Genomic DNA, 26870 nt, shown 5'->3' with positions numbered 1-26870 from the left:
AAATCAGCATGAGGGCAGTGCTAGAAAAGAGGGAGACCAACAAGGAAAAAGGGATTTAATAAGAAATTAAATATAGTGCCTATCCCAGTCCTGGGAGTGGGGCCTGGGTCAGTAATTCATGGAGCAGGTTTCCTTCCAGCTGGGAAAACAGATTCCTTCCTTTTCAAATGGAGGAACAGCTTCAAAAACATGGATGGAAGTTACAGGCCAAACCCAAAATGTTCACAAAGTCAGTTTGTGCCGTGGGATGTGGGGAGGCTCAGCCTCAGGGACCTCCAGGCTGGTGCTGTGGGAGCTCTCCAGGGCTGGCAGCCACCAGAACTGCCCTGGAAAACACAGGATCCAGGTGGGAAGAGCCCCTCAGGATCACCCAGTGCCAGCCCAGCCCCACCAGCATCACCCCAAACCCTGTCCCCAAGGCCACATCCAGACTCCTCTGGGACAATTCCAGTGACTCCAAACCTCCCTGGGCAGCTCAGCCCAAGGCCTGACCACTGTGCCAGGGAAATTTTCTTTCCCAATCTCCACCCTGAGCTGTCCCTGCTGCCATTTGAGGCCATTTCCTCTCATTTTTTCCCCTGTCCCTCCTGTCAGGATTTGTGCAGAGCAATGAGGTCCCCCCTGAGTCTCCTTTTCCCCCCAGACAGCCCCAAATCCCTCAGCTGCTCCTCCCAGGATGTGTTTTCCAGCCCCTGGGCAATCCCGGAAGAAAAGAAATTCAGTTTCTAAATGCTCTGAGTTTTCTGAGTATTTATAAAGATAAGACAAATTTTCAGTATAAAGGAAACATTGGGGTTTTTCATTATTAATTTTACCCCTCCTCCGAACCTTTATCAGATTATTTTGAGCATTTCAATCAATAGCAAAACACACGAGGAAAATGGAAGATGGAGTGTCACAGTGCCACCACTGTGATGTCCTTACAGAGTCCCCAAGGGATGGCACCCCCCATTTCTACAGCAAATCCAACACTTTTTTAGGGAACTTCCAGACACCTGGAGTCAATGGAAGGCTGATTATTGACGTCAGTGCTGCAGGAGTTTCACTCAGGAACTCTGTCAGACATTGGGAAATATTTTCTAATTGCATTTTCTTGTTAAACACAACCAAATTTCCTCTGTCTGCGCCCCTGGAGCCTTCAGGATCCCCTTCCCCCCTTCCCGTGGTGCTGAGTCAGCACTTTCCAGGGGCCTTTTTGGAGGAGTTATGGAGATTATTTTCCGATGGAAATCCATAATTTGGGAAGAACAGATGGTTCTGATTCCAGCTGGAGCCTGCACTTGATTCTGATGGAAACAGAGCAGCTTTGGACTCAAAACTCCCAGAATTTGGCAAGCAGGAAATATTCCAGAGCCATTCCAGCTCTCCCAGGAGAGGGTGGGATGCTGGGTGTTGGTTCCAATAGGAACGGGCTGGAATGAAACAGGATATTATGGAAAACAAGAGATCCCCGTAATCCTTCAAATTCAATCCTTCAAATTCAAATTCCTTCAACGAGGGGGGGGGGGAAAAATCAGAGCAGCAAATGGAAAGAACAGAGGAGAAAAAGCATCAAAAATCCAGAAGGGATGAAAATATGAAGAAGAGGGGGAAATTCAGGAGAGGAACCCAATCCAGGATTTCTAAAGGAAAAGAAAGTGGACAGAGCTGAGTGCCCAGGGCAGGGGGTTGGAACTGGGTGGTCTTTAAGGTCTTTTCCAACCCCAGCTATTTTGGGATTTCTAAGAATAAAAAAAAAAAAAAAAAATTCCATCCTTCTGTGAGGGGAAAAACGGAAGAGGAAAGGACTCTGGAAATTTCTCATTTCTTTACAGGTGTCCAGACCTCTGTGCTTTGCTCGGACATCCCAACAGCAAATAAGTCATGGGAAAGTGATTTAAATAAAAATTGTTCTTGGATGGCTTTTACCTTGAGACCAAACCCATCAAACAAACACCTTCCACTTATTTCCTATTTTGTGTCGTTGGCTTTTGTTCATCTTTTTGTTGAGCCCGACCTCCTCAAAGAAGTCCCTGGTGGTTTTTCCGTGCCCACAGCGGATCCTGGTCACGTTGAAGGTTGGATGACACGAGCTGGTGCCCGGCTCTGGTTCCTTTTCTCACGGGCATTAATGGGAAGTTGTGCTTTGAGGCTGAGCTTTTCAAACTGCCCGGGGTTTTCTCATGAATTTCACGGCCCGGTGGCCCTGTGAGGACTTCTACAACAGATTCTTCTCTGTAATGCCCTCATGAGACAAAAATAAAATCTTCAGTTCCTTAATTTGACTCGAAAAGCAGCTCAGCCACAGCACATCTCCAGCAGCAGCCGTGCTTCTGCATTCTGGGAAAACCTTCCCAAACTGGACAAAAAACTGATGAAGCAGAAGTAAATTGTGAGAACTTCATGGCAGAGCCTCTGCTGGGCTCTTCCACCAAAAAAAAATAATCTTGCTGCCCACAAGTAGCATGAGTTTTATTCTTAATAATTGCTTGAAGTAGCCACAAAGTCATACAATTTCTTTTAAAATGTCTTATATTTAATTATAAAAGATAATTATATTAATTATAAAATATAATTATATTAATTATATAACATTAATATATAATAGAAAATAAAATAAAATAAAATAAAATAAAATAAAATAATATAATATAATATAATATAATATAATATAATATAATATAATATAATATAATATAATATAATATAATATAATATAATATAATATAATATAATATAATATAATATAATATAATATAATATAATATAATATAAATTATAACATATAGTTATATATTAATTAAGTATACAATTTATTTTTCCCTTTGGAGCATTAAAAATTCCTCTTTGCCCTGATTCCTATGGGAATTTTGGCTCGGATTGGAGCAATCCTGTGGGTGAACATCCTCTGCTGTTGTTTTACACATCTCTTGTGTGGCACTGAACCATCTCAGCTCAGCTCCTTCCTTTCCTGCTGCAGCTTCAGGAGACCAAATCCACGTGGAGGTGAAATCTGAACGATCTTCAAAATTCCCTCAAAATTTCAAGTCCCTCAGCCATGAAGTTTTGGGAATCCCCCCAAATTAATTTGGTATTTTTATGTCTGAAAAAAGAGGAGGTGGTGGCTGGGTCCTGTATATTGGAACAAGATGAGATTGGAGAGCAGGAATGAGGAGCAAAAATTTATCACAAGGCAGAAACAACTCCAACAGCAGATGTGGAAAGGGTAGGGAAAAATAATCCCCAAATCCCTGGGGCTGGAAAAGCCCTCCCAGCCCAGGCAGTGCCAGCTGTGCCCACCTTGTCCCCAGCCCAGAGCTCTGAGTGCCACCTCCAGGGGACACCTGCAGGGATGGGCACTGCAAAGCTCCCTGGGCAGCCCCTGCCAAGGCCTGAGCAGCCTTTCCATGGGGAAATTCCTGCTGCTGGCCAAGCTGAGCCTGCCCTGGCCCAGCCTGAGGCCGTTCCCTCTCCTCCTGTCCCTTTTTCTGAGCCCTGTCCCGGCTGTCCCCTCCTGGCAGGAGCTGTGCAGAGCCACAAGGTCCCCCCTGAGCCTCCTTTGCTCCAGGCTCAGCCCCTTCCCAGCTCCCTCAGGAATTCTCCAGCTCCTTCCCAGCTCCCTCAGGAATTCTCCAGCCCCTTCCCAGCTCCCTTCCCTGCCCTGGACACGCTCCAGCCCCTCCAGGTCTCTCCTGCAGGACCAGAACTGGGCACAGCCCTCGAGGGGCCTCTCATCACACAGGGACAATCCCTGCCCTCACTTCTCACAGACCTCACTTCATTTCTGGGTTCTCTCTTGGTTTCTAAAGTCCAAAATCCTTCCCAGGACGCACAAATCCAGTGGTGACTTCGCTCTGGGGCAGCTGCCAGGCCCGTGGTGGCTGTCCCTGTCCCCTCCATCCCCCAGCACGACCCCTGCCTTCCACAAAACCCTTTCCTCCTGCTGAGCTGTTCCAACCAAACCACGGGGCTAACGTGTCAGGACTCGACTCCAAAAGCATTCCACAGGTATTCCGGGAATCCTGGTGGCTTTGTCAGCTCAGGGGCTGAGAGCTGCTGGCTCTGGCCTCACTCGAGCACCCAAAGGTGTGGAATGTTTGAGTTGTATTTTATTGCAGGGCCCAGGTGGGAGCTCTGTGCTCGTTTCCTCTGGGAATGGCTTTGTGGTGCCCCTGCCAGGCAGAGGTTGTGCCCAGGTTCTCACATTCCCGCTCCTTGCAGCGGCATCCCGGGAAAAGATGACTTTCCTGACAGGAGGAGGGGTGAGCAACCAGCAGTGGCAGCACCTCCGAGCAGCTGTGCCGTGGATTTTTGCCCTGAGATTTGTGGAATCTGGCAGAACGCCGCGCCAAGCTCTCGGCACAGCTGTCCCTGCCACTTCCCGGGAAATGTGTGCTCCAAATGAATCAGCTGGGAGCGAACAGAGAGAGGTTTTCCCTCATTTCCACACATTTTCCTGCATTTCTGGTCTGAGTTTGGGACAGAGAGTGGAACAGATCCATGGAATCACCGATTCCTAGAAAACAAAAGCTGTTTTCCAGCAATATAAAGGCACCAGGATTATCCAAGGAAGGGAAATCCTTGTGTCTGGTGCTTTGCAGGTGGTGAGGGGCAATCCAGAGCTTCCACACCACCCCTCTTCCTGCTCAATTATGTGGAACTGGAGTTTAAAAACTCCAGCAAGATCCAGGATTATCAGGAGAGTGATCCAAGGCTTTTTCTCATGGCCCGGCAGGCAAAGAAGTTCATCAAGGCATTTTCCAGCTTTTTTTTTTTTTTTTTTTTTTTTTTTTTTGCTTCTGTCACTGTAAATTTAATATTTATGCCTCCAAAGGCCCACCAGGCCCCTCAGCCCTTCATTTCCCAGGGAAAAAAAAAAAGGGAATTTCTCCAGGAAATCAGTTTGTCACTTGAACATTAACGACCAGTCTTGCCCTGCTGCTCATCCCAGTGTAAATCCAGGCCCGGTTTAACGGGGAGATTGTGGACTCCAGGGAATTTTTCAGCAGCACCACATTTTAGGGAAGTGTCTTTGCCTCAATCCTCTAAAATTTCCAGGCTGAAAATTCCCAGTGAGGGAAAAGGGACACGAAGATTCCCAGCCATGCTGTCACCTCCTGCACTTCACCTGTGATGCTCTGGGACATTCTCTGCCATTGATGGGCCTGAGGAATTTTTCAGGTCAGGTTTTACTCCTTGCACAAATTTCTTCCTGGGGTTTCTTTGCTTCCCTTTTAGGGCTACACCATATCCAGCCAGAGCTCTTTTTTTCCCCCCCAGTTTAGAAAAATTATGGCACTGGGAAAAAGGGGTGAGTTGGACACACCTTCAGCTGCCCACCCCTCACACCTCAGTTCTTTCCCCTTCTCAAACGCAGAGGAAGTGAAGATTGTGGGATTTGCTGCAGGAAACCAGGGGAGGAGGTATTTTTGGGATCACACTTCAATTCCCAGTGCCTGCAGAGGCTGGTGACGCCTCAGGTTTGAGCTTTTCTATGTTTCACATTCTGTGCTGCTTTAGTGTGTGGGCTTCATATGAGGGGATGGTGAGCTCTGTTCACAGAGCAGGGAGACAAAACAATGATATTTATAATAAAATACCTTAATCAGGGTTATTTACCACACAGCACAGGTAGATAAAGCTGCAGGTGGAGTTCACTATTTTAAAGCAATTCTGTTAAAATTAGGAAAAATAATTATTAAGTAGAGTTTGATGTTACTCACCCAGAGCAAGGAAAGGGGGCAAATCTCACTCAGCCTCAAGGAGTGACCTCAAAGGGTGTCCCCACTGCAGGGAGGAATCTTCACACACTCCCAAAGAGAAATTATGATGGGAGGCCATCCAGTTACAAAGTGGGATTGGGTTTTTATGGGATAAAGTGTCAGTCAGCTGTGCCAGCTGTGTCAGCCCGGCAGCTCAAGATAAGTTATCAGTACTTTCCCTTGCTGGGTCATTTATCAGGTGCTCTGCCTGACAAACCCTCCCTTGTTCCAGTTTCTGTTGGGAAGCTGAACTTTGGGATTGATGAGTCAGGCTGGTTCCAGCTCAGGGTTGGTTTCCAAGCCCAAAAGCAGCCATTCACTGACAGCTTTGCAAATTTAGGGGGCTTGGAGTTGTTTTACCCCAAATCCAGGCAGAGCATCTTCCCACACCTTTGGGTCACCATTCCTGAGCAGCCTCAGCCTGGGGAAGGTTTTGATGCCTCAGGTTTGAGCTTTTCTATGTTTCAGGTTCTGTGCTGCTTTAGTGTGTGAGTCTGGGCTTCATATTATGGGATGGTGAGCTCTGTTCACAGAGCAGGGAGACAAAACAATTCCTTCTCCAGCTGGGCACCAAGGACAAATGATCCAAAGCTCAGGCCCAGGAGCACAAACAGCGTGGGCTGGAGAGAGAAAAACAAGCAGGATGGGAGTGCCTGGGCTAAAGCTGGAATGGGACAATGAACTGCAAGGTGCAAATGGAGCAGAGCTGATCCCAGTGAGAGCCCCCGGGAGCGCTCGTGCATTTTGGGACCATTTTGGTTCCTCTTGGGTGCAGCCCTGGCTGGGCTCTGGTGCTGCCCAAGGTGGATCCATGGAGGAGATCCTTTGAATCAATCCCTGCTTTGTTCTTTAGCTCTGTCCCTCTGCTCTGGCTCAGCCTGCACAAGGCACACTGGAGGCTGGATTTGATATTCTCAGCTCAATTTGCTCCGTTTCCCACTGGGCTGCTTGACCCCCGAAATGTGGCATTAAATGTCTCAGTGTCCCTGGCCAGGAGGGCACGGCTGAAGTGATTTATCCCAAATCCCAGGGCCAGCAGGGAGAGGAGCAGGGATCCCATAGCAGACCCTGCCTCTGCCCCGAATGTGCCACGGGTGTCTGCAGGTGGGTTTTGAGGGCTGGGGGTTCAAAAAGCAGCTTTTAGAGCCATCCCACCTCACTTTTATCTGCACCTTCCACCATAAAAGGGGTCCTCAACTGTTGGTTTTTGGTTTTGTTTTTGATTTTTAAATTTAATTTAATTTATTTTTATGTAATTTAATTATATTATATTATATTATATTATATTATATTTTATTATATTTTATTTTATTTTATTATATTATATTATATTTTATTTTATTTCATTTCATTTCATTTCATTTCATTTTACTTATTTTACTTTATTTTGTTTTATTTTAGTTATTTTATTTTATTTTAGTTATTTTATTTCATTTTACTTTATTTTACTTTACTTTATTTTATTGTATTTTATTTTATTTTATTTTATTTTATTTTATTTTATTTTATTTTATTTTACTTTATTTTATTTTAGTTTACCTTATTTTATTTTACTTTACTTTATTTTATTTTAGTTTACCTTATTTTATTTTACTTTACTTTATTTTATTTTAGTTTACCTTATTTTATTTTACTTTACTTTATTTTATTTTAGTTTACCTTATTTTATTTTACTTTACTTTATTTTATTTTATTTTATTTTATTTATTTTTATTTATTTTTTGCTGAGGTTGAGATTGAAAGTATTTGAGATGGCATATTCTCTTTAAATTTAGACGTTTATTTTTTTTTAATTTATGTTGTAGTTTTATAAGTAGTGAGTTTTGTAGTGTTTCATTAATAAGGTATAAAATGGTTAATTATTTTAATAAGGTTTTTAACGCTAAATTATTTAATTAAGAAATTATATTTGAATTCTTTTTAATTATTTGAAGTTTGTAACGCAGATTTTTTTTAATTATAAAATATTACTTAAATGTATGAAGAAGAAGGAAGAAAAGGGTGAAGAAGGAAGGAAAGGGTAAAGAAGAAAGATTAGTCATTAGTTATTAGTTATTAGTTTAAAATTTTTATTTTGGTTATATATATATTATTCTATTTTAAAATTTTTAATTGTAAATTTTTCATTTTTTCATCTTATATATTTTTCATTAATTATATATTTGCCAGTTTAGCATTATTAATTAATTTTGGAGGTTTTTTTTTTTTGTTTTTATAGCTTTAGGTTAAATGTAATGTTTTTTGGGCGGGTTTAGAGATTATTATTAAATTTTTTCATATTTAGGACTGCAACCCCCAACCAGCAGGGCCCTTTCCTGCTTTCCCTCTGATGATTCCCACCCCAAAAACAACTTGGAGAACCCCTGGAGAGCCCTGCCTGGACCTGCCCCTGTGGAGATCTGGGTCTGGCCGGGCCACCTGGTGTTGCCCTGATTTTTAAAAGCCTTAAGTTCTCTTTTATCGTTCTTTTGAAAGTTTTGAAGTTCTCATAAACCTCCTTCAGCCTTCTGATAATGTTTGCGTATTTCCACTGGAGTTCTCACGCACTGGTCGTGTCAATAATGATTGTTTTGCATTTTCCTTGTGAGAGGAGAGAATTGATGGATGTTGGTTTGGCCAGTGTGGTTGGAGAGGTGGCAATTCCACCCTCCAGTCCACTGCCACTTTTGGAATTCTGTATATTGCGAGGTCAGAAATAAAACTGACTCTTTTTTCTCTCTTGAACTCGCTGAGCTCCTGTGCACTCATTTCATAGCGACAACCTGTGAAGGTTTCTCTCCCTCTGTTGCATTCCTCCAGAGCAGCCTGAATGTGATCCTAAAGCTGAGGGAAACTTTCCCATACATTTCCATGTCTTTTAGGGTTCTTTCAGCCTGAATGTGATCCTAAAGCTGAAGGAACCTTTCCCATAGTTTTCGGATTCTTTCAGCCTGAATGTGATCCTAAAGCTGAAGGAACCTTTCCCATACTTTTCCATAATTTTCAGATTCTTTCAGCCTGAATGTGATCCTGAAGCTGAAGGAACCTTTCCCATAGTTTTTGGATTCTTTCAGCCTAAATGTGATCCTAAAGCTGAGGGAATCTTTCCCATATTTTTCCATACTTTTCCATGTCTTTTAGGGTTCTTTCAGCCTGAACGTGATCCTGAAGCTGAAGGAACCTTTCCCATACTTTTCCATGTCTTTTCGGATTCTTTCAGCCTGAATGTGATCCTAAAGCTGAGGGAACCTTTTCCAAACTATTCAGATTCTTTCAGCCTGAATGTGATCCTAAAGCTGAGGGAACCTTTTCCATACTTTTCTAGGTTTTTTTGGATTCTTTCAGCCTGAAAGAACGTTTCAGGTTCCTAAAGCTGAAGGAACCTTTCCCATACTTTTCGGATTCTTTCAGCATGAATATGATCCTGAAGCTGAGGGAACCTTTTCCATATTTTTCCATACTTTTCAGATTCTTCCAGCCTGAATGTGATCCTAAAGCTGAGGGAACCTTTTGCATACTTTTCCAGGTCTTTTCAGACTCTTTCAGCCTAAATGTGGTCCTGAAGCTGAGGGAACCTTTTGCATATTTTTCCATACATTTCAGATTCTTTCAGCCTGAATGTGATCCTAAAGCTGAGGGAATCTTTCCCATACATTTCCAAGTATTTTAGGGTTCTTTCAGCCTGAACGTGATCCTGAAGCTGAAGGCACCTTTCCCATACTTTTTGGATTCTTTCAGCCTGAACGTGATCCTAAAGCTGAAGGAATATTTTCCATACTTTTCCAAACTTTTCGAATTTTCAGCCTAAATGTGATCCTAAAGTTGAAGGAACCTTTTCTATACTTTTCCATAATTTTCAGATTCTTTCAGCCTGAACGTGATCCTAAAGCTGAAGGAACCTTTCCCATACTTTCCCATACTTTTTGGATTCTTTCAGCCTGAACATGATCCTAAAGCTGAAGGAACCTTTTCCATATTTTTCCATACTTTTCAGATTCTTCCAGCCTGAATGTGATCCTAAAGCTGAGGGAACCTTTTGCATACTTTTCCAGGTCTTTTCAGACTCTTTCAGCCTAAATGTGGTCCTGAAGCTGAGGGAACCTTTTGCATATTTTTCCATACATTTCAGATTCTTTCAGCCTGAATGTGATCCTAAAGCTGAGGGAATCTTTCCCATACATTTCCAAGTATTTTAGGGTTCTTTCAGCCTGAACGTGATCCTGAAGCTGAAGGCACCTTTCCCATACTTTTTGGATTCTTTCAGCCTGAACGTGATCCTAAAGCTGAAGGAATATTTTCCATACTTTTCCAAACTTTTCGAATTTTCAGCCTAAATGTGATCCTAAAGTTGAAGGAACCTTTTCTATACTTTTCCATAATTTTCAGATTCTTTCAGCCTGAACGTGATCCTAAAGCTGAAGGAATCTTTCCCATACTTTCCCATACTTTTTGGATTCTTTCAGCCTGAACATGATCCTGAAGCTGAAGGAACCTTTTCCATATTTTTCCATACTTTTCGGATTCTTTCAGCCTGAATGTGATCCTGAAGCTGAGGGAACCTTTCCCATATTTTCCCATGTCTTTGAGGGTTCTTGTTTTCACAGCACAGTGACCAGGCCAACAAGGGATTGGTGCAGAGGAGGTCTCCGAGGTCTCCGAGGTCTCCAAGGTCTCCAAGGTGTCCAAGGTCTCCAAGGTCTCCGTGAGGTCTCAGCACTGGTGAGGCCACACCTCAGTTCTGGACCACCCCACATCAAGGAAGGACATTGAAGTGCTGGAGCTTGAGAATCCCAAATCCTAAGGATTGGAGGAGACCCTCAGGATCATCCAGTCCCACCATCAGCACCCCAAAACCATGTCCCCAAGGGCCACATCCAGGTTTTTCCTGAATATTCCCAGAGATGGTGGCTCCACCAGCTCATTCCAAGCTTTTTTTTCAGTAGAAAAAAAAAAAAAAAAAAAAAAATCTAGGTTTTAAAGTGAATATTCCCCTGGAAATTGGCCTATCCTCAAGTCATTGCTGCTAAAAAACTGGAAAAGTCCAAGGAATTTCCCAGCTTTGAACTGGTATCTTGCTTTAAAACTGATTTTTCTCCCTGATTTTAGAGCACAGTGAGCTTCCTGAAAAATCAATCTGGAGGGATTCTGATTAAAAACGGTGAAGTGTCCTCAGCTTAACCTGAATTCCTCCTTTTGGCCTGTCCCGATTCCCTCAGGGACGCACAGATGGATTGTGCTGTTTCCAGAGGAGTTGCATCAGCAGCAACGCCGAGCAAGTTTTGGCTCCTAAATCCTCCAGTTGCTTCATCCATCCCCCCTCAACCCCACAAATATTGGTGCTGTTTGAACCTAATTATGTTTTTCTTTCGAAACCCAGCCCCATCGGAAGCTTCCTGCCCTTATTTGGGTGAGTAACAAAGGAGAAATAGGATTTTTTTTTTCCCCCCCTTCTTTCCCTTTTAAGTCGTTCAACTTCAACACTAATAAAGGTATTATGTGGAGTCATCTCCAAACTATATCCCATATATCATTCCCAGATAAAGATCTTTGTCTGGGACTTTGTCTGAGGAGGATAATGTTTCACTCCTGGCGCCTGGGAGTCTCCTCTTTCTAACATAACACATATTTGTTATAGTCTTACTAAACCTGGCTGGCTTCAATGCCCAAAAATCAGTTTGCACTTTGATTTTTCCAGCCAATTAACGAAGCTCATCAGCCCATTCCTTCTTCTCTGGCTGCTGGATGCAAAGAAAATGGGGAACAAAAAAAAACAAACACTGGGAATTGGTGGAAGGGGTAGGAAAAGGTTTGTGTCCCACATCCCATGAGGATGGAAGTTGTGGAGCAGTCCCACAGGAATTTGGGTGCACTTTAAAATCCCCACAGGGTCGTTTTCTCTGGTGGGAATTAGGGAATGAGGATGTGCTCAAAAAAAATTTTGCATAAATCAAAAATCCCTGTGAGAAATCAATCCCTGCAGGAATCACAGATTCTCCTTCGAATTTGGGTGAATTCTGGGAATCTTTTAAAACCCTGGAGCTCCAGTGTTGAGACAGCACCAGAACTTGTGTTTTGGATTCAAACTCTTTGGGTGTTTTCATTTTGTATTTGGGTGTTTTCATTTCGGTTTTTAAGGCCTAAACAAACCTGTGTATATCCGAAATATAAGGGATGAAAGTGGAGAAGGAGCCTTAAAAGCCTGACAAAAAGCAGGGAATTGGTGGGGAGTCTCCCAGTTTTTCCTCCTGTGCTGATTCATCCCCAGCAGCACAAATTCCTGGAGCAGAAAAATGAAAGGAGTTCAGTGAGATCTACTGGAGGCACATTAAAAAAAAAAAATTTAAAAAGTGCAAGTAGATTGTTTAAAGCTCTTGCTCATCATTTGTAAATTGTTTTATTTGATGAGGAGTTCCTAAAGTTAAGGGATTTTAAAAAACGCTTAAAAAAACCTCTTAATTAAAAAATAATAATTTTTTTAAAAAAGAAAGGAGGGTTCTTATCTCCCACGTGCTGAGGTCCAGGTGGTACCACCAGTTTTATCCTGCAGATTTCTGCACTTTGGCTCCAGGAAGGTGGCAGGCAGCACATTCCAGCCCTTCCAGAGGTTTCTCCTCCTTCTCCTCCAGAAATCTGGAGCTCTGGAGCCTCTGGAGACCTGAGAGTTGAGCAGAAGGGGGTGGAACGAGCCCAACAACTTCAGTTGTGTGATAAGACCCCCCAAAAAAGCAGATCTGGGGGAAAACTTGAGCTCAGCTTAGTGCTGAGCTTAGCTTGGAAACTCCTCCAACATCCACATCCCTGCAGCCACTAGGGAGCTGCCTGGTTCCATGGGATTTCCCCCCTCTGCTCTTTCAGTCCCAGCTCCAAACCCTGGAGCTGGCAGAAATGCTCTGGATCTCTGGCGTCCCAAGGAATCCTTCCCTAAAAACCACTCAAGAGTCTGGATCAGGATGTTTATCCCTCCTGATTCCCCCACCCCACTGGATGTGGGATTGGGGGGAGGAATTCCTGCCTGCTCCTCTCTCTCTCCCAAAAAGCAGCTGGGTGATGGAGCTGCTTCTCCAAGGAAAATTCACTTCCTTGCTCCTCCACTTGTCCCCAGATGTGTGAAATGATTTCATTTTATTTATCATCCCAAGGTAAAAAATTCTGTGAAATCTGGGAATCACAACTGGCAGCTGCTTTGGGAATCTCTCCTGTTGTTTTATTTATTTTTGTTTTAATTTCTATCTCTTCCCACCTGTTCTCCCTGAGGTTTGAGCGAAACAAAGTGATTTAATAGATTTTAAAATGTGTAAATATCAAATCAAATGAATTTTTAACTTCCTCTGGATCCTTTGTATGTTTTTCCCGTTGGAAATCCTTATCATTGCTGTTTTCCAAACCCATCCAATGGTTTGTGCACTTGCACAAGAAGAAATCACTGTGGGAAACCCAGACATTTCTTTGTGGGTTTGTTTTGTGGAGGCCTGGGAGTGGGATTTGGACCGGTGTGGTTCTCTGGAGAGCAGGGGAAGGGAAGTGTGGGATTTTTCCTTGCAAAAACTCTGGAAAAGGGGGTGCCCATCGATGAATGATCCTGTGGATTCATAACGAACGTCATGAATAATTGGTGTGGGAATTACCAAAGGTGGGAAGAGCCCTTCAGGATCATCCAGCCCCACCAGCATCACCCCAAACCCCGTCCCCAAGGCCACATCCAGACTCTTCTGGGACAATTCCAGTGACTCCAAACCTCCTTGGGCAGCTCATCCCAAGGCCTGACCACCGTGCAAGGGAAATTTTCTTTCCCAGTCTCCAACCTGAGCCTCCACACTCGGTGACTCCTTGGGGTTGGGTTAACACCCCAATCCACCGAAATGATGTTAATTCCAGGAGGATAATCCCTGAGAACGCCCACCTGGCACTTCCCTGGTTCTTCTCCAGGCCCTTTGGAGGAGCAGTTGGGACACAGCCACCCACAGGCCGCTCACACCCTTGGGTTCCATGGGAATTTCATGGGAATTTCATGGGAATTCCATGGGAACGCTGTGCTTTAAGGACATTATTAAGGATATATTTAAGGACATTATTCAGCATTTCCTGTGTCCCAGAGCCCTTCTGGACATGCTCTTCAATCCCAATGGATTCCATGGGAATGCTGTGCTTTAGGGACATTATTAAGGATATATTTAAGGACATTATTCAGCATTTCCCCTGTCCCAGAGCCCTTCTGGAAGTTCTGTCCTCAATCCCAATGGATTCCATGGGAATGCTGTGCTTTAAGGACATTATTAAGGATATATTTAAGGACAATATTCAGCATTTCCTCCATCCCAGAGCCCTTATGGACGTGCTATCCTCAATCCCAATGGATTCCATCAGAATCCTGAGCTTTAAGGACATTATTAAGGATGTATTTAATGATATTATTCATCATTTCCTGTGTCTCAGGGCCCTTCTGGACATGCTCTTCAATCCCAATGGATTCCATGGGAATTCTGTACTTTAAGGACATTATTAAGGATATATTTAAGGACAATATTCAGCATTTCCTCCACCCAAGAGCCTTTCTGGAGGTGCTGTCCTCAATCCCAATGGATTCCATGGGAATGCTGAGCTTTAAGGAGATTAATCAGCATTTCCTCCACCCAAGAGCCATTCTGGAGTTTCTGTCCTCAATCCCGATGGATTCCATGGGAATGCTGTGCTTTAAGGACATTATTAAGGATGGATTTAATGATATTATTCAGCATTTCCTCCACCCAAGAGCCATTCTGGAGGTTCTGTCCTCATTCCCGATGGATTCCATGGGAATGCTGAGCTTTTAGGATATTATTCAGCATTTCCTCCATCCCAGAGCCCTTCTGGACGTGCTCTTCAATCCCAATGGATTCCATGGGAATGCTGTGCTTTAAGGACATTATTAAGGATATATTTAAGGTCATTATTCGGCATTTCCTCCACCCAAGAGCCCTTCTGGACGTGCTCTTCAATCCCAATGGATTCCATCAGAATCCTGAGCTTTAAGGACATTATTAAGGATGTATTTAATGATATTATTCAGCATTTCCTGTGTCTCAGGGCCCTTCTGGACGTGCTGTCCTCAATCCCAATGGATTCCATGGGAATGCTGAGCTTTAAGGAGATTAATCAGCATTTCCTCCACCCAAGAGCCATTCTGGAGTTTCTGTCCTCAATCCCGATGGATTCCATGGGAATACTGTGCTTTAAGGACATTATTAAGGATGGATTTAATGATATTATTCAGCATTTCCTCCACCCAAGAGCCATTCTGGAGTTTCTGTCCTCATTCCCGATGGATTCCATGGGAATGCTGTGCTTTAAGGACATTATTAAGGATATATTTAAGGACATTATTCAGCATTTCATCCATCCAAGAGCCCTTCTGGAGGTGCTGTCCTCAATCCCAATGGATTCCATGGGAATGCTGAGCTTTAAGGAGATTAATCAGCATTTCCTCCACCCAAGAGCCCTTCTGGAGTTTCTGTCCTCAATCCCAATGGATTCCATGGGAATGCTCTGCTTTAAGGACATTATTAAGGATGGATTTAATGATATTATTCAGCATTTCCTCCACCCAAGAGCCATTCTGGAGGTTCTGTCCTCATTCCCGATGGATTCCATGGGAATGCTGAGCTTTTAGGATATTATTCAGCATTTCCTCCATCCCAGAGCCCTTCTGGACGTGCTCTTCAATCCCAATGGATTCCATGGGAATGCTGAGCTTTAAGGACATTATTAAGGATGTATTTAATGATATGATTCAGCATTTCATGTGTCTCAGAGCTCTTCTGGAGGTTCTGTCCTCAATCCCAATAGATTCCATGGGAATTCTGTGCTTTAAGGACATTATTAAGGATCTATTTAAGGACATTATTCAGCATTTCCTGTGTCCCAGAGCCCTTCTGGACATGCTCTTCAATCCCAATGGATTCCATGGGAATGCTGTGCTTTAGGGACATTATTAAGGATAGATTTAAGGACATTATTCAGCATTTCCCCTGTCCCAGAGCCCTTCTGGAAGTTCTGTCCTCAATCCCAATAGATTCCATGGGAATTCTGTGCTTTAAGGACATTATTAAGGATATATTTAAGGTCATTATTCAGCATTTCCTCCATCCCAGAGCCCTTCTGGACGTGCTCTTCAATCCCAATGGATTCCATGGGAATGCTGTGCTTTAAGGACATTATTAAGGATATATTTAAGGACATTATTCAGCATTTCCTCCATCCCAGAGCCCTTCTGGACGTGCTGTCCTCAGTGTCCCCGCTCTGAGTCACAGCTCACGAGGAGAACAGCTGCCTTTGCTTTGGGCTCTCAGCCCAGCATCCAACCTCAGCACTTTCCTTTGGTCCACCTGGCCTCAGCTTTATTCCAGATTTTCCCAGGAGCTCGTTAAAATAACGCTGAGGTTTTCTGGTTTTGTGTTGGTGGAGGTGACGGGGAGATTTCCTGTGGGAGAAAAACAACGTGTGGGCAGTGGGGGCAGTGTTTGCTCGGCCTAAATGAATTTATTGTGCTTTCAAAACACAGCCACAGAGAAAATGGGGACCTCTCACAAGTGCTTGGGTTGTTTTATCCCTAGTGAAGTTCACAAAATCACAGAATGGTTTGGGTTGGAAGGGATTTTAGGGATCATCCAGTCCTCCAAGGACACTTTCCACCATCCCAGGCTGTCCAACCTGGCCTTGGGCACTGCCAGGGATCCAGGGGCAGCCCCAGCTGCTCTGGGAATTCCATCCCAGCCCCTGCTCACCCTCCCAGGGAACAATTCCTGCCCAATATCTCATTTAAGATTTTCATGGATAGTGCAGAAGCAGAAAATTATTTGTGTGTGTTTAATTCATGTCCGCATAATTTTGAATTTCAGTGCTGTCCTAAATTGAGATTTTTTTTTTTTTTTTAAAGTGTATAATGAGTTTTTCCTGAGTATTTTCAGCAAATTCACGAAGGACAAATCTCCCTTTTCTGGACTGTGATCTCTACTTCTTAACAGTATCTTTAACTCTCTAAAATAAATCCAGTTTTCTGGCTTTGCAGTTCTGCCTCATATTTCAAAGACATTTTGCTGGCAAAGGAGATTTTCTCTGTGTTTTTCTTTTCAAATGCAACAGTGACCACTTGGGAAGTGGGACAAAAGTGAGGCCTTGCACCATCCTGGCTGTCACCTCTTCTTTCAGAGCTGCAGGGACAGATGAGATGAGAATTCCAAATTCCTCCGTGCTCTGTCACTTGTGGTTGGCCTGAGGAGCCACCAGCTGCTGCAGTCTGGTGCCACTTCCCAGGCACCTCCTGAGGGATTTAAATGATTTTTTTTTCACTAATTCAGCACCAGGACCCTTCTTACAGGACCTGGAATCTCTGGGAAGCGAGGATGTGGCAGGCAGGAGCTGCAGGAAAGGTTCAGGAGCCCCCAGGAGATGTCCCCAGAGTTGTGCCCTCGTTTGTGCTCGGCCACCAAGTGCTGCTGGAAAGGATTTGTTGATTTTCCTCTTTATTGTGGAAAATTTAGAGGTACCAGTGATGGGTTTTGTTTGCTCCTGGATTTCCTGGAAGCCTGGGAGGGTCTTGATCAGGATGGAGGAGGCAGCTGAGGACAGGGGAAGGAACTGGAAGTAGATGGAGACCAAGAACAGGAAGCCAGCTGAGGGTGTGACATCCGAGACAAGCTGGGAACAGGGCTGGGATCACACCTGGAATGGGCTCAGGAGACATCCCAGGGCTCAGGAGTCCTGCAAAGGCTGCAGGGCAGATACAGGCAGGGTCGTGGCTGCATCCATGGGTGGGTGGGAACCAACATTCCGGGGGTTTTGTGGCCTCCTGGGGGCCAGTGGAAGCTCCCTTGCCTGGCTGGTGCCGGCAGTGCCCCAGCTTAGGATCCCTGATATCCATCACGGGGTGAAAATGCTCCCATGGAACTGCCTGGGATGGCCTGAACAACGGATAAACGATCCAATGGTTGAGAAGTGCAGCTTGGAAAACGTCATTTCTAGGGATGAAAGAGGAGATGAAACTCTAAAAATTGCCTGCGTGGGGAACAACTGGGTTTTGGAGCTGGTCTTGGACACTGGGGCTTGGAGCAACCTGGGACAGTAGAAGCTGTCCCTGCCCATGGCAGGGGGTTGGGTCTGGATCTGGATGATCTTTAAGGTGCCTTTTGAGCAAAATCCCTCCAGGATTTTGTGATTTTATGATTCGAGCAAGGTGTGATGGTGCCTGGGACACCGAGCCAGCCCTTCCCAGTGGGCACTGATGACTCCTGATATTAAAGTCGAGCTTGCTCAGAAGTTTTTCCAAGCTGGAGCCCCGTGGCAAAAGCTGGGAAGCCAATTTTGGCACCGAGGCAGCAAAAACCTTAAATAACTTCGGCTCTTTTACCACAACTAGGCCTAGAAAATTCACTTTTCACAGCCAGCAGTTGAGCTCATTCTCCTATCTCCTGCAAAAACACAGCGGGGCCATTGTTTGGCTGGTGAAGAGCAACAACAAAGGGCAATTGCTGAGCTGAGATGTCAGGAGAGAATTTCAGCGCTGAGGTGAGGGCTTTGATGTGGCACAGAACGGTGGCTCAGACAACAAGTGTTGCACTCCATCCACTCCGTGCAGCTGAAATTACTTGCAAAATCACCTTTTTTTTTTTTTTTTTTTTTTAAATGCAAACCTGCGTTTGAATTAATTAAGTGCACTCCGGCTCTTCGTGTCCTGGTGAATCTGCAAAATCAAGATGCAAACCGAGGTTGCAGCTCGTTCAAGAATGGGGAGACCACACCCAGATGAGGGGGGCTTTGTTTCAAACTCATGATTCGTTTGCCAGGCACAAACAAAACCGGAGTGAAAACAAAGCTCTCTCTTCTCACCTTTCTCCTTTCCCACCCCTGGGGTGCTGCAAAAAGAGCAGAGAGGTTCTGCCACCCCTTGCTTTGGTGGTTTGGTGTTTGTGTGGCAGCAAAATCGAGGATTTGCTGTACTGAGCTCTCTGCAAACCTGGTCAGATTCTTTTCCAGAAGATTTATGATTTTTCGATCATAATAAGCAAAGTTACATCTTAGTAATTTTTTTTTTTTTTTCTTCAAAACTGGCTGTGGTTCAGCAGGTCCAAGCCCTGTGTGGGGGTTCCTCTTCATTATTTAAATTCAGTGGTAAAATCAGGATCAGAATCTCGCTGGTTCTAAGCCAGCTCTAAAAAGCTCTGTCTATTTTAGAGTTTTACCTCAGCATCTTTCAGGCACTTTTAAAAACGTCCTCTCAGTTTCAGGAATTTTGGCTCCGCAGAGCATTCAAACTCCAAAATAAAACAAAGTCTAAGGGAGTAAATAAAGGGAGCGGGCAAGGAGATGGAAAATACATCCTGGGAGAGCAGCTGAGGGAGCTGGAAATGGGCTCAGCCTGGAGAAAAGGAGGCTCAGGGGGGACCTCACTGCTCTGCACAGCTCCTGCCAGGAGGGGCAGGGAAAAAATGAGAGGAAATGGCCTCAAATGGCACCAGGGGAGGCTCAGGTTGGAGATTGGGAAAGAAAATTTCCCTGGCAGAGTGGTCAGGCCTTGGGATGAGCTGCCCAGGGAGGTTTGGAGTCACTGGAATTGTCCCAGAGGAGTCTGGATGTGGCCTTGGGGACAGGGTTTGGGGTGATGCTGGTGGGGCTGGGCTGGCACTGGGTGATCCTGAGGGGCTCTTCCCACCTTGGTGACCCTGGGATTTTTAACATGGCAAAGATACAAGTTGGTTTTGGTGTGCCAAAGATCCCGTGACACTTCAGGCAGTGAAGCCTGACAGGAAAGTGAGGAAATGGTGTCAAATTTCACATCGTGGGTTGTGTTTCCCACAGTCCTTCAATAACCCTGGCACTGAGTCTCCAGCTCCTTTCTTGTGGCTGCTGCATCCCTGGAAGTGTCCAAGGCCACCTTGGACAGGGCTTGGAGCAATCTGGGATAGTGGGAGGGATCACCTGAATGATCTTTAACCTTCTCACCTGACCCACTCCATGGTTCTCTTTTGCACTGCAGCCACAGCCCGCCCCAAAATATTCCATGAGTCCCACCCTGGTGCTGGGGATGGATCTGATCCAGCTCTCGGCTCTGCCCTGGGATCAGAGCTTTCCTTGGATCATGCAGCACTCACAAACCAACCCAGTTTTCAACAGCTCAGCACCAGCCCGAGCACCTGCACTGGAAGCACGGGAATCCAGGCATGGATTTGGGAGAGGCTTTGGGGAAGCTTAGTCCTGACAGGCATCCCGGTGAGGCGAGGAGCTCAGGGCAGCTGGGAGCTACAAACAGGCACCTGAGGCTTGCTGAGGATGATGTGAGAGGCTCCTCTCCGGGAAAACGGGGCAGGAAAATTCCTTCAGGAGCCCAAGGGCAGGGTGGGGTGTTATAACCAGCAGCAGGAGGGTCACACTGCATAAATATCAGAGATTTCAGGATAATGAGCCTTTAAATGCTGTGTAGGGATAACGTTCCAGTTCAGAGCTGTGCTTTTCCCAGCTGGAAAGAGAAATAAAGCTGGTGACTGTGAGCAACTAGTTTTAAAACTACTTTAAACTTATTTTTACTTTTAAAATGCACAAGAGTATTCGTTCACCTCTGTTTGTACAAGCTTGGGGCTATCACTGTGTCTTTCATCTCGACAGAAGAGAGATTTCACCTCCATTTCCTTCACCAGACATTCCCAAATGAAATATCAGCAGGATGCCTGGCATGGGATGGGCTTTGTGGAGCTGCTTCTTCTGCAGCTGAGGGTTGGAGCTGGATGATTTTAAGGTCCCTCCCAGTCCAGGCCATCCTATAATTTCATTATTTAGTTGGACAAACCCTCCAAGATCATCGAGTCCAACCATTCCTCCACCACTAAAAGCGTCACTTTCACGTGGCTTTAAATCCCTCCAGGGATAAGGAGTCAAGGACTTCCCTGGGCAGCCTGGTCCAACATTTGCCAGCCCTTTCTGTGAGGAATTTCCCCCCAATATCCAAACTAAACCCCCCTGAGCTGTTTGGGGTGGGTGAAAAAGCAGGAAAGCTTTGCCAAAGCACCAATTAGTGCCAACCGAGACAGAACAAAGATAAGGGAGTTAAACCACAGAATCCACAGCTACAGAGCCTGGCCTGCTTTAACCACAGAGCACAGAATCTCCAACCACAGCAATCAGATGATGTGACCAACATTCAGCACAGGGATCCGCAGAGAACGGCTCCAACACCGGGAAAACATTTCGGGAACGTTCATTTTGCGTGTCTGCAAACATCCCTCCAGAGCAGGCCGGGCAGCTCTTTCTCTCAACAGCTGGAGCAGATGTTTTTGGGATGTGGTCCTGATGGAAAGGAGGGAACCTGCTGGGTTTTGGGGCACTGCAGTGTGAGTAACAGATGCCTTTCAGGGTTCCCCTAAAAATGAACACTCACATGTGCTTTAACTGCCCAGCTGGTCAAAAATGAGGCCTTAAAATGGCACATCTGCTCTCAGATAATTCCCTTCAGTTTTTCCCAGGACCTGTTCAAGGCTTTAAATAAGTGCAGCATGGATGGAGCCACTTAGGAGAAGAGGCTCAGGGGAGACCTCATTGCTCTGCACAGCTCCTGACAGGAGGGACAGGGAAAAAATGAGAGGAAATGGCCTCAAACTGCACCAGGGGAGGCTCAGGGTGGAGATTGGGAAAGAAAATTTCCCTGGCAGAGTGGTCAGGCCTTGGGCTGAGCTGCCCAGGGAGGTTTTGGGTCGCTGGAATTGTCCCAGAGGAGTCTGGATGTGGCCTTGGGGACAGGGTTTGGGGTGATGCTGGTGGCACTGGATGGTCCTGAAGGTTCCTTCCCACCTCGGTGATCCTGATATTCTGAAAGATCTCCCCCTCCTGACTCAGGCTCGTGAATTTCACCCCACTAAATCCCCTCATCCCACTCCACGCCTCCCCTGGTGCTGTGTCCTTGTCCAAACCCACTTTGGCAGCTCCGAGCTCCCTCCCAGCTCCAGGACAAACCTCTCCAGCCTCTCCCTGGGCTGCATTTCCAGCTCCACAGCTCCCATTGAACACAGGTCCTGTTGTGCCCAGTGTAAATATCCGAAATAATAACGGGAAGCTTTTCACAGCCTTCAAAGCTCTGCCCCAAAGCTTCCAGCTGCAGGTCCCATGTGGATTTATTAGGACAGGATGATATTGCAAGTTGGAATACAAGCTTTGCCTGAGCAATAAAAGGGGGCAGTTGCCACCTATTTAAAACTCACAGCATCTTCTTACATCTCATCACTGCTCGTAAGGGATTTCTGGAACTCTTGTTAAAGAGATTTGGGCCTCTAAAAAGCTTTTTTTTTAACTGAAGTGGATCAGTTTGTGAAGTTCAATAAAATATTGCTCTCTTTGTTCTTCTGCTCCCAGAAATGCCAGCTTTGGGTTTTCTTTTTCTCCTTTCCTTTCCTTTCCTTTCCTTCCTTTCCTTTCCTTTCCTTTCCTTCCTTTCCTTTCCTTTCCTTTCCTTTCCTTTCCTTTCCTTTCCTTCCTTTCCTTTCCTTTTCCTTTCCTTTCCTTTCCTTTCCTTTTTTCCTTTCCTTTCCTTTCCTTTCCTTTTCCTTTCCTTTCCTTTCCTTTCCTTTCCTTTCCTTTCCTTTCCTTTCCTTTCCTTTCCTTTCCTTTCCTTTTCCTTCCTTTCCTTTTCCTTTCCTTTCTTTCCTTTCCTTTCCTTTCCTTTCCTTTCCTTTCCTTTCCTTTCCTTTCCTTTCCTTTTCCTTTCCTTTCCTTTCCTTTCCTTTCCTTTTCCTTTCCTTTCCTTTCCTTTCCTTTCCTTTCCTTTCCTCCTTTCCTTTCCTTTTCCTTTCCTTTCCTTTCCTTCCTTTCCTTTCCTTTCCTTTCCTTTCCCTTTCCTTTCCTTTTCCTTTCCTTTCCTTTCCTTTCCTTTCCTTTCCTTTCCTTTCCTCTTTTTCTTCCCCTTCCCCTTTTCTTTTTTTTTCTTTTCTTTCACTGCATTGTTTGTTCTCCTCTACCAAGGCAGAAGGAATGATCCCTAAAAATCCTGCAGAATAAAAAGCTGCAAAATGCTCCTTAAATAATCCAATCCATCAGTTTGGAATCAAAGTTTGAGCAGCTACAATTTTGGGATAACCTGAGGGATTCAGGTTGTCTTTACCCATCCTAAACCATCCATGTTTCATATCCCAAATCCCTGATAATAAATGTTTCCTCTCCTGGGCCTTTCCCTCAGTTTCTGTGTCCTGCTGCCAGAAGGTGTTTTAAAAGGATGAAAGATGCTTTGTAAGTTAAGAGCTATTAAAGAGAACTGGAAATGGGAGAGAACAAAAACACATCCTCAGAGGCTTTGGAGAAAAAATCCTCGTGGTGGGAGACGTGAATTAAAACGAAACCTTCCTTGGGGCAAAGAAAGCTGGGACTGGAATGAGGCGGGCGGAGAAATTTAAATTATCTCAACAGATAATGGGGGACAATGCTGGACAAGGCAGATGGGGAATGGAGGGATGGATGGATGATGGAGGATGGATGGATGGATGGATGATGGATGATGGATGGATGATGGATGGATGATGGATGGATGGATGGATGGATGATGGATGGATGATGGATGATGGATGGATGGATGGATGATGGATGGATGGATGATGGATGGATGGATGGATGATGGATGGATGGATGGATGATGGATGGATGGATGATGGATGATGGATGGATGGATGATGGATGGATGGATGGATGCATGGATGGATGATGGATGGATGGATGATGGATGGATGGATGGATGGATGGATGGATGGATGGATGGATGATGGATGGATGGATGATGGATGATGGATGGATGGATGATGGATGGATGGATGATGGATGGATGGATTATGGATGATGGATGGATCGATGGATGGATGATGGATGGATGATGGATGATGGATAGGTGGATGGATGGATGGATGGATGATGGATGGATGGATGGATGATGGATGGATGATGGATGGATGGATGGATGGATGGAAGGATGGATGGATAGATGATGGATGGATGGATGGATGGAGGGATGCATGGATGGATGGATGATGGATGGATGGATGATGGATGGATGGATGGATGATGGATGGATGGATGGATGGATGGATGATGGATGGATGGATGGATGATGGATGGATGGAAGGATGGATGATGGATTGATGGATGATGGATGGATGGAAGGATGGATGATGGATGATGGATGGATGATGGAATGGATGGATGGATGGATGGATGGATGGATGGATGAGTATGGATGATGGATGATGGATGGATGGATGGATGGATGGATGGATGATGGATGGATGGATGGATGGATGGATGATGATGATGGATGATGGATGGATGGATGGATGGATGGATGGATGTGATGATGATGGATGGATGGATGGATGGATGGATGGATGGATGGAGGATGGATGGATGATGGATGGATGGATGATGGATGATGGATGAGGATGGATGGATGATGGATGATGGATGGATGGATGGATGGATGGATGATGGATGGATGGATGGATGGATGGATGATGGATGGATGGATGGATGGATGGATGGATGGATGATGGATGGATGGATGGATGATGGATGGATGATGGATGGATGGATGGATGGATGATGGATGGATGGATGGATGGATGGATGGATGGGATGGATGATGGATGATGGATGATGGATGATGGATGGATGGATGGATGGATGGATGGATGGATGGATGGATGATGGATGGGGATGATGGATGATGGATGGATGGATGGATGGATGGATGGATGATGGATGGATGGATGGATGGATGATGGATGATGGGTGATGGATGATGGATGATGGATGGATGGATGGATGGATGGATGGATGGATGATGGATGATGGATGATGATGGATGGATGGATGGATGTGGATGGATGGATGATGGATGATGGATGGATGGATGATGGATGGATGGATGATGGATGGATGGATGGATGATGGATGGATGGATGATGGATGGATGATGGATGATGGATGGATGGATGGTGGATGGATGGATGATGGATTAATGGAGAACCTAGAGAAGGAATCTTGTCCAGAACTGGAGTGACGGGATAAGGGGGAATGTCTAAACACTCAAAGAGGACCGGGCTCGATGGGATTTCGGGAAGGAATTGTTCCCTGTGAGGGTGGGCCGGCCCTGGCACAGGGTGCCCAGAGCAGCTGTGGCTGCCCTGGATCCCTGGCAGTACCCAGGGCCAGGTTGGACACTGGGGCTGGAGCAGCCTGGGACAGTGGGAGGTGTTGTTAAAAATACCCTCACTATTTGAAATCCATGGATTTCTTTCCTTAGGGATGCTGCTCTCTCTGGAGTTCAGCATTTCCCTGCTATGGCTGAGCAGGGAATTCACCCTCCTTTAATGGGAGTGGAGTTGGATAAATAAACACCAGGCAGATCTGGCTTTGTGGGAACGGCTGCAGCAAGAAATGTGGGGCAGAGGAACAGGCTGGAGCAGCTGGCTGGAACTTTTCCAGGGTTTCTCACTGCCAGCAGGGTTGGTAATTCCAGGTGAGTCCTGCAGCAGCAGTGGGATGTGTTTTCTTCCCCAGTCAGGCCCTGACCCCACTCTGTTTTATCTCCTGGTTCTTTATTTCTGTTCCCCACTGACCATTGCAAAAGCCTGACCAAGTGCAGCTCTCTGATATTCATTTTATGGAGAGGATGAACAAGTCTTTCCTAACAGTTTTTATATTCCCTACAGGCAACTTTATCAGCCAGATTTATTCCAGTCAGATGATTTAACTCAGCACAGTTCCTTTATCCCTTGGAAATTCAGATGGAGACTGTGAAGGCAATTCTTATTTCTCTCTCAAATGTTTTATTATTGGTTAGGAACAACCTTAATGATACCGTCAATATTTCTGGTTTTTTTTTTTTTTTTTTTCACTGGGAAGGAAAAGTTGAGGAATTCTGGTGGAATTGTCTGTTCTCCTCCCGTGGTGCACAGAGTCAGTGCCAGGGCCCAGGAAAAAAAAAAATATGGAATTATGGAATGACTTGGGTTGGAAGGGACCTCAGAGGCCCACCCAGTGCCACCCCTGCCATGGCAGGGACAGCTCCCACTGTGCCAGGCTGCTCCAGCCCCAGTGTCCAACCTGGCCTTGGGCACTGCCAGGGATCCAGGGGCAGCCACAGCTGCTCAGGGAATTCCATCCCAGGGCCGCCCAGCCCTCCCAGGAAATTATTTTATTCTAATATCTCACCATCCCCATGTGCAGGTGTCCATCAGGAGGGGAATTTCTGCCTCCTTCTCCTCTTTGGTCCCTACTAGAGTCAGGTCAAATGCTCTTCCATGCCCATCCCAAAGTTCTCACTTTGGGAACACTTCTCCAAGTTTTTTTTTTAACTCTCCGTGAGTGTTTGGATGTTGTGGTGATAATGCAGGCAATGATTGCAAAATAAAGAAGAGGAAAAAATAATAATGCTGCTAAATTGAGCATTCTGTGCTAAAGTATTTATTTTAATAAAAAGAAAAAGAAGGAAAAACAGGCTCAGAGTCACATATTTATCTTCTCCTCCTCCACCTTGCACCTGTTCCCCCCAGCCCTCCTTTGTTGACTTGAAAAAACCTGGTTTTGACTGTTTTGGGGTTTTTTTTGTGGGCAACATTGTTGCATCTGAGTTTCTGAGAAAGAGGGGAGAAAACAGAAGAAAGTGAATAACTGAGAGCTGCAGCCAGGGTGGGTTTCTGTGGTGCTCAACATTTATTTTAGAAAAGCTCTGGAGGAAACCTCAGGCTGAGCTTTGGGGGCTTTTTTTTTTTTTGTTGTTGTTGTTGTTTCTTTGTTCACTGACAGTGGAAATGCAGCAGCAAAGCTGAGCCCTGAATCTCAGCTTTCCCTGCAGCTCTTACCCATGGAACCTCTTCATCCCCTGCTTTTCCCCCGATCCCACACAAGCCAAGTGTCACCTCCCTGCCAGAGTGGCCATGGGATTGTTGGAATTCCATGAGGAGAAAATAAGGACAGAGGTGGAACGAGATGATTTGAAGATCCCTTCAACCCAAACCATTCCTGATTCCTCATCCTGTGATTCCACCTGCAGAGCTGCCCCAGCCCTGTCCCAGCCCAGGGAGGAGCTGGAGCTGCTGCAGAGAGCCCAGAGGAGGCTCCAGGATGAGCAGAGGGCTGGAGCAGCTCTGC

Source organism: Vidua macroura, chromosome 2 (assembly GCF_024509145.1).
Source record: "Vidua macroura isolate BioBank_ID:100142 chromosome 2, ASM2450914v1, whole genome shotgun sequence".
NCBI classification, from domain to species: domain Eukaryota; kingdom Metazoa; phylum Chordata; class Aves; order Passeriformes; family Viduidae; genus Vidua; species Vidua macroura.
This window is presented reverse-complemented; position numbering follows the sequence as displayed.